The sequence below is a fragment of the Prosopis cineraria genome, unplaced genomic scaffold (genome assembly GCF_029017545.1).
Source record: "Prosopis cineraria cultivar Desert tree isolate PC_DT_omini unplaced genomic scaffold, ASM2901754v1 PC14, whole genome shotgun sequence".
In the NCBI taxonomy this organism is placed as follows: domain Eukaryota; kingdom Viridiplantae; phylum Streptophyta; class Magnoliopsida; order Fabales; family Fabaceae; genus Prosopis; species Prosopis cineraria.
In genome coordinates this window covers 23,230,300-23,239,197 of record NW_026555345.1, presented here as the reverse complement: position 1 = coordinate 23,239,197, position 8,898 = coordinate 23,230,300, and positions in this window count along the sequence as shown.

Genomic DNA, 8,898 nt, shown 5'->3' with positions numbered 1-8,898 from the left:
TAAACTAGAGGCATACAATAGGAACATGCTAATTCCTGACCTCCTAAATCTTCTCCCTTTTAGCACCAGAGCTAGAGCCTGAACAATATTAAATGAAAAGGATGAGTCTAACCACTCAGTAATCAAGGTTAAACCTACCCTATGCAATTATATATCAATCATAAACTAAATACATGCATAAGGAACAAGTATGTAAAACAAGCACATATATCTCATGACTTATCATTTATCATTAAATAACTTCTTTATCTCTCATAAACTAGGTGCATTGTCACCATATTCTCAGATATGTAACATGACCTATTATTCACATGACTTGCCACTACTTAATAAGTATGACACATCATATATTTACTTAGGCAATGATCAACCAACCTTATATCTTTCTTATTTTCTTAGACTGAAACCGTAGGCTATAACACTGATTAGGGCTATGTACTTGTGACTGGACTACCCAAGCACACCAATCGTGAGGTTGTGACCTAGCCAAAGATCACAGGACTCTCTCATACCACGGTTTAGGATGTCTTATACCCTAGGCTATTTTCCTTATGAACTGGTGGAGATAGCTATGTTCTAGTCCCTCTACAAACTAGGGGACAAGGCTATACCCCCGTGTACTGGAGAGCAACCTAAATACCATATAGATTTTCTCTACTCCCAGTCCCTACGTGAACTCCCACCACTAATCAAGCTATAATCAATACTCACTTATTTTAACATTTTCATTTTTGTTTACTCATTATCACAACAATCACGTTGGGCTCACGACCGTGTACTACTCAAGTATGTATTCTAATCATTTTCTCAACATTATTCTCACTTATCTCAAAAGTTACTTCTTAATAACACATAATTACTTCTACACAACATCACATTCATTTTCAAAAAGCATCAACATGTTCATAGTTCAAAAACCTTCTTGACTTCACATTTTGCATTTTCAAGCCAAAAATAGTATTATTCACACTCAAATTTTCATACACTCATTAAAACTAATATATGGTTTTACATTAAAAATCAATCTCATGCATATAACATTCACAATTTACATTTAACAATCAATTAACATATAACACCTAAAGTAGGGTTTTCTCGTTTACCTCAAACCTTTGACTGGGTCAAAGGTTTGCTCCTTCATCTAGTTATCCAAGCTTGAATTTTCAATCTAATAGGTGACTAACGGCCAAAAATACAATCAACCAAATTAAATTTCATTAACATTACCAACTCAAGCATTTAAACCCTCAATCTCCACTTTTAAATTGCCTAACATTCACTCCACAAGAATTTGAGCCTATCCCTTGGGTTTAACAATTACCTTTAGTCTCCAATAACATTAATAAGCCATTAAATCTCTATTAATGGCATTATAATCTTCCAACCATCCATAATAAATGAGATTTTTGGATATTAATGGTGCCTAACAACCTAAGACACTAAAACTTATTATACTTAGGTTTAGATAATCTAATCTACTCCTATTAACTCCTTTTGAGTCAATACATTTGGTCCCATAACCTATATGGACTGAAATTCCACTTTTATTATCAAACCTTAACGATAAACTCATAAATGTGGAAGAAATAGAGTGATTAATGAGTGTGATACTTACCTTAGGTGTTTATAACGTTCAAAATACTCCCAATATTGTCTACTAGCAAACCCTAACAGAGCTTAACAGGCCTCTTCTGATTTCTCTTTTCTTTCTCTCTATTTCTATCTCATTTTCACATCTGATAATCTATAGAAAATGGCCAATGTATCGCAGCACATGGCACAGAGAGGTCCTCCCTCGTATCATAAGTATTAGTGCACCATAGTGGACAATCTCCACGCCGCGACTTGTGGCACAACAACATCACTCTTAATTTTTCTTCAACTTTTAATGCCCGAGTGGCCTGCCTTGATACCGGACCCACAATTAAGGCGAAATACAATCAAATATGATTATTAGACCTCTCTGACCACATACCACCTTAACTTACTTAATTACCCTAATTAGGTTTCATTAATTAGGGAATTAAAACTCGAGATGTTACACTATGAACCAAAAATCACTATTATAAATCAAACATTAACTTTTACCATCAAGAAAAATGAAAGAAAAGAGAAGATTTTAAGTAAGAAAATTTACTTTTAGTGTTTATGAGCTCTAAATTACTCTTATAAGTCAATTTCTTCAAGCCCTAGCTTAGCTCTTTTGTCTCTCTCTCAGTTCCTTTTGTTTTCTCTTCCCTTTTGCTTTAGTTTCATGACTTAATACAGCAAAAATTTGACTATACGTCATGGCAAGTGCACAATGCACCATGATACATGGCACAGAGAGCCTCTCCCAGGCATGTTGTTACACATGTATCGTAGCGGCTCATAGCACAGAATCACTTTCTTCAGAAATTCTTTCTCTTCCATTCCTAAATGACTTGATTCTCCTTCAAACCCACATTTAGAACTAAAATTGAAACCAAGCAGGCCCATTAGGCCTTTCTAGCCATACATTTCACTAATATACTTAATCAGTCTATTTTAACTTAATTAACTTTATTTAAAATTGAGGATGTTACAAGAATCACTATAACCCAATAAAATGCACTTTGCATTATGAAACTAAAATTCGTGCTAATTGAATGGTTTAATATAGGGGAAACAAGCACAACCAAAAGTCTTAAAGGTACTGTAGTTAGGTTTCTTATTATACAGAACTTTAAATGGTGACATATTGTCCAACACTGATGTAGTCAAGTAATTAAGATATATTATGGTAGAGAAAACTTCCCACCAGTAATATAAGGGCATTTTTGCTTGAGCTAACAAAGTAAGTCCTATTTCAACAAGGTGTATTTGTTTTCTTTCTACTCTACCATTTTGAGTAGAGAAGTGATGACAAGGATGATGAAAAATAATACCATAAGTATCAAGAAAATGCTTGAAAGATCTATATTCACCTCTTTAGTCACTTTGAAGTATTTTAATCTTCTTCTCAAACTGATTTTCAACCATATTTTTGAAATGAGTGAAAGCATTTAGAGTCTCATCTTTTGTTTTCAAGGGGTAGGCCTAAGTAAATTGATTATAATCATCAAGAAAGCTAATATAGTATTTGTGACCACTAGTGGACACATTAGAGAAGGAACCCACAGAACAAGCTCAAGTGGTATTTTAGCATGAGATTGAGATAAAGGGAATGGCAATGTATATGGTTTTTCAAGTTGACAAGATTCAAAAATTAGATTCTTCATTTGATTTAGGAGTCACATTACAATACTATAGAACTTGCTATAAAACCTTACTACTAGGATGCCTTAATCTCCTATGCCAAGACTCAACAATTGAAACAAAAATACTAGATTTAAACTTTGTATTTAAGTTAGACTAACTTTCTCTAAAAAAAAATAGAGCTGTAGCAATAGATTAAGCAGGTGATACTTCATTTTTCACTTTATATAGCCCTTATGCCTTTTGTCCATGAAGTAGAACATCATGCATTCTCTTGTCTTTCACAAAACATACATATGAGTGGATTTCAATAAAAATTCAAGGGTCATCTTCTATCAATTTTGATGCACTAATCAAATTTTTGGTCATATTAGAAATAACCAAGATATTATTAAGTGTTACATGCTTTGAAGAGTTATCACAAATCAATACAAAATCCCCAGGATTGATAACATCTAGAGGCTTACCAATGCTAATAGTAATATGTTTTATACCTATAGGATTGTTATTTGACTCAACAAGATTTGAATTATCAATCATGTAGAGAGTAGCACCACTATCCAAGTACCAAGCTAGATCATCAATAAAATCAAAAGTTGCAATGTAAGCAAAAGATCTTTCACCTTTCTTGTGTTGAGGACCCATATAGTCTTTATTGTAGCGATTGTAGTAGTAGGCAACTTCATGTCCATATATTTCACATAATTGGTACCACTTTATATCCTTAAAGATTGAAGGCATACGATAACCCTTCCTTTTCCACGAGAGCCATGTCTACCTCTTCCATACCATTGTGAACAATTACCCTGAACAAATATCCTCATAGAAAGATTAGCAAAGGTAGAGGAGAGTGAGTTTTGATACCTCCTGTATGAAACTGGTAGTTATTAAGTGGCTATGTTTATAACTCGAACTAACCCAACCTTCTACTTGTAAGCAGCTATCAAGTCAGGGTTAACTCACTCACTTGTGTACCTTTGTTTCTCCTAATACTAACATCTATGAGGTGTTGTACCCCTAACCTAGCCTCTTCATGAATCGACAGAGACTAGTTAGGTTCAAGTTCCTTGAAGAACAAGTAAGACAATCCTAAATCAACCATAAAACATTGGCTACCTCCCGATTCCAACGGTCGGTACCCAGGCAAGCTTTCAATTCCAACGATAAGCTGCCATTACGACATGAATTTACCAATTTATTCCTCTTCCTAGGTGAAACTCCCTCTAATGATCATACTATGCAATAATAACAAGTTGTATGCCATGCAAAACACATTAACCATAATATAACATTTTCCCATGATTCTTTCTCCACTATACTCTACATGCCAATATCACATAATACACATTCTCAATCATCATCATTTATTACATATGTATAAATATGTTAGATAGGGAGGCGTAGCGGAAGATTAAATTTTTAAAGTCCCTATCCTAATATGGACCAAATGAACTCATTTAAGTCAAACTTGGTGCACGTTCTCTTCAAGAGTTTAGATCTCAAAAGCTGATAACATAGATCTGCTCCCCTTATCAGTATCCACACAAACAACTCTCTAACTCAAACAGCATGCTAGCACTCCCAGCATCCGTTCTTCTTTAAACGTTAGTTTTCTTTTTATAGGGTATTTTGTGACTCTCAAAGTGTTTTTACCATCAAAACTTTTCTAACTCTCTCTTCCTTCATAAAAGACATCCCTAGCTATATGTAGTATATGGATCAAGGTTTTCGTCTTTTACTTAAAAACCCACAAAAATTTAATTAAATTTATCTCATCAATTCAATCCATGATATCATATCCAATTCAAATTTATCTTATAAATTTAAATTATAAAACTGATGTGATATTCTCTCATATCATGTTAGTTATTAAATTTAATCTATCATATAAAATTAAATTTAAAACTAACATAACATAACATAACATAATATAATATAATATAATATATATCACATATACATATTATATTATATATATATGAATATATATATATACTTTGAAAACATATATATATATATATATATTATATTTAATTTTATATATCATATACATATATCATATATATATTTCTTATATTTTGAATTTTATATTTCATATAAATATATATAAATATTAAATAAATATTCAAATATATATATATATATATATAATTCATTCAACCTATATTACATTCATTAAATATAGACATATTTCAAATTCAATGACTTGGACATTATAGCTCGAGTTGGGCTGTTCATGTATGCGACCTTGTAGGCCCGTATGAAATTTGTAGTAGGCTAATTATGCTATTAGCCCACAAGTTACAAGTGGCCTCTAGCAAAACATTACAACTACCCAATTCACATAGGGATCGATGATTCGATGTAATCTATTATGCAACCATACCACATCCCTTTTATCACACGATATTTCAATCAAGTATGAGACATTGAATTATCATTCTCCTTTACCTGACCATTACTTTCTCAATCTCTGAGTAGACTGATAATAGTAATAAAAAAATCCTTTCTATTATAGTATGGCCATATATTTTCTCAGTCTTACTCATCGAGGGGCCCAATAATATCTCTTATTTAATGTGAGAGACAAATTCTATCTTGACTACTCATATTCTTCTGCATGGATATTACTAAACTCAATTATAGCTTTTATGATCACCCGATCAAAGGTGACTTTTGACTAGGTTAAAATTCAGTGGTCATTATGTAGGAATCCATGATGATTTCAGGTCAAAGGGCTTAGTGATATAGTTACATATGAGATACGCTTATGACTTGTACCATGCATAGTGGGTCGGTCTAGCACCTTGTACTCTTTCAAGTGCCTATGACTTTGATTTATATCTCTATAATTAATTAAAGTTATATTGGTCTTGTTTTATCTATGATTCCTTATAAATAACTGACTAAGGACATTTAGGACAATCATTATAGTTTGTCTAAGGATACAATTATCATATTGAACATGCAATTGATATGATAATAAAAGAAAAATTCATTAAATAATAATGTGCATAGTACAATGATTGGCCCTAGGGCATAATTTTTAATAAAATATACGTTTTGCTTTTAACAATTTAATACAACTTCAAACAGCGCCAAAATTACATCAATAGGTTTTCAAAACACCATACAAGTTTCAAACAATTAAATTCAACAAATAATTAATTAATAAACAACCACACAAACTAGATTTTCCCCTGACTACCTGAAACCTTTAAAAGGTTAAAGGTTTACCCCTCAAAATACCAACTTTCAAAGCTTCTTCTCAAGCTTGAATAGTGCCAAAAATTAGATAATCTACAATCAAACACAAGAGTATTTATTAAATTCCCTCTTAAGAAATTTCCAACATTCAACCCCACATTCTCCCTTTCATCACAAACATAAACTCATTCCCAATCATACCCAATGAATTTATTTGGTCCTAACAACTCATATTATCATTAATGAATCATTAAATCACTATTAATGGCCATCAAACACTCCTAACAACCCTCATAAATATAAATTTTTAGATGTTAATGGCCCTTAACAACCAACAACTCACAAAACCATTAATGTGAGTTTGAACACTATAAACTACTCCTATTATATCTATTTTAATTAATAGGTTCAAACTCATAGATCATATAGACTGAAAATCACTTTCTCAACTTAAACCTTAAATTTAAACTTTATGAAAATGGAAGGAAAGGGGAGGGAGAAGTATTATGTACTTACCTTGGGTGTTAAGAAGCTTTAAAATATCTCCAATGATTTTCAAATGCGTGCCCTAATAGAGCAAACCCCATGCCTTTCATTTCCTTCTTTTTCTCTCCCCTGGTTTCAGTCTGTCTCATGACTAGTATATTAAAAAAATTGGCCATGCATCGCAGCACGCGCAGCCCATGCTGTAGCGCATGGCACAGAGAAGCTTAGTTCATATTGGTTGCCTTTATGCGTCGCGGCAGGTGTCCCTCAACCCGTAGCATGTGGCATAAAGGTCCCTTCTTAAATTCTTTTTCACCTTTTGATGTCTGGATGGCCTAACTTTACTTTAGACTCACATTACACAAATAAAACCTCTCTGGCTATACACTACTTTAATAAGCTTAGTTACCCTTATTAAGCTTAGTTAATCGAGTTTAAATTTTTAAGATGTTATACAAAAATCACTCCTTTTTCATAACAACACACAACTAGGGTGCCCAAATCATAACACGTGAGTAAAAAATCTATACCAACCCTTAGACCTCACTCAATGAATCATTTTGGACCCATGCAACATATCACAATCAATCCAATACACATATTTTATAATTTCAACCCTCAACCCTTTGATTCACAAAAACATAAAGGGGAGTCAATTTTTTTAACCAACAAATATTCACAAAAGATAACCTAATACACCTTATCCTACTGGCATTAGTATTTTACGCCTATTTAAGCTTTACAATCACATCAATAGCTCAAGCACAAAATACACAATATATTTTTAACTACAATGCAAGTAGTCAAAAGAATGGGATGAAATCCTAGTTGAAAATTTAACAATTAAAGTACACATAAAGTAAATCTAGAGGCGTAGGATTTACACACGATCTTAGGCCTCCTTGCTTTCCCCAATCTTGATTTGATGAGATAGGCCTTGTAATATTAAAGAATGAGAGGTGAATACAATCACTCAATAACTAATGTCAACCTAACCTATACAGTTGTATATCAATTAACTATGGATGCAAATGACAACAAACTCAATTATCATATATATATATATATATTAAATATAGCCTCAATCATAAAAATAACAACTATGTGACTAGGCATGCAGCACATGTCATCAGATATATTTTAATTATGCACATCACAAGGTCACAAGAACAACAACCGTGCACCCTTACTTAAAACATGCCAGACATAATAATAACAACCATAACTCAGATTAACCTAGCCTTTCACTTGTGAGAAGTTATCAGGCTAGGATTAACTCAGTCACTTGTGTTTTGCAATTTTTCTTAATACTAACAACCATGGGGTTTCGTACCCCTAATCTAGCCTCCTCATAAAGTAGAGACTATTTAGGTTCGAGTCTTTCAAAGAATAAGTAGGACAGTCTCGAATCAACCGTGGGACAATGGCTATCTCCTAATTCTAATGGTCGGTGCCCTAGGCAAGGTTTTGATTCCAACAGTAAGTTGCCATTACCACATGGATTTACCAATCTACTCCTCTCTCTATAAGCGAACTCCTACCACATGATCATGCCATGCAAGTATTAACACATATTAAGCAATTCTAGCAATAATCATGTATTGTCTCACCGATAACCATATTTTTCTCCATTACACAACACATATCTCCTCATGCCCAATATCACAAGTTATTCATTTCATAAATACATGTACTTATTCACTATCATTGGTAAGACATGTTTTCATGCATATTGTCCTAAATAATCCTACACATAAAAATCACACCACAATTTATCATATTGCTAACATTTGCATCAATGGGAGCTCAAGCACCTAAATAAATTTTCAAATGATTTAGTTCAACTAACAAATAATTAATATACAACTATATAAATAAGGTTTTTCCCTAGTTATCTCAAATCTTACAGAAATCAAAGGTTTACCCCTCAAAACATAAGCTTGCCAAATAGCTTGAATGGTGTCGAGTTTAATTAATTTACAATCCAAT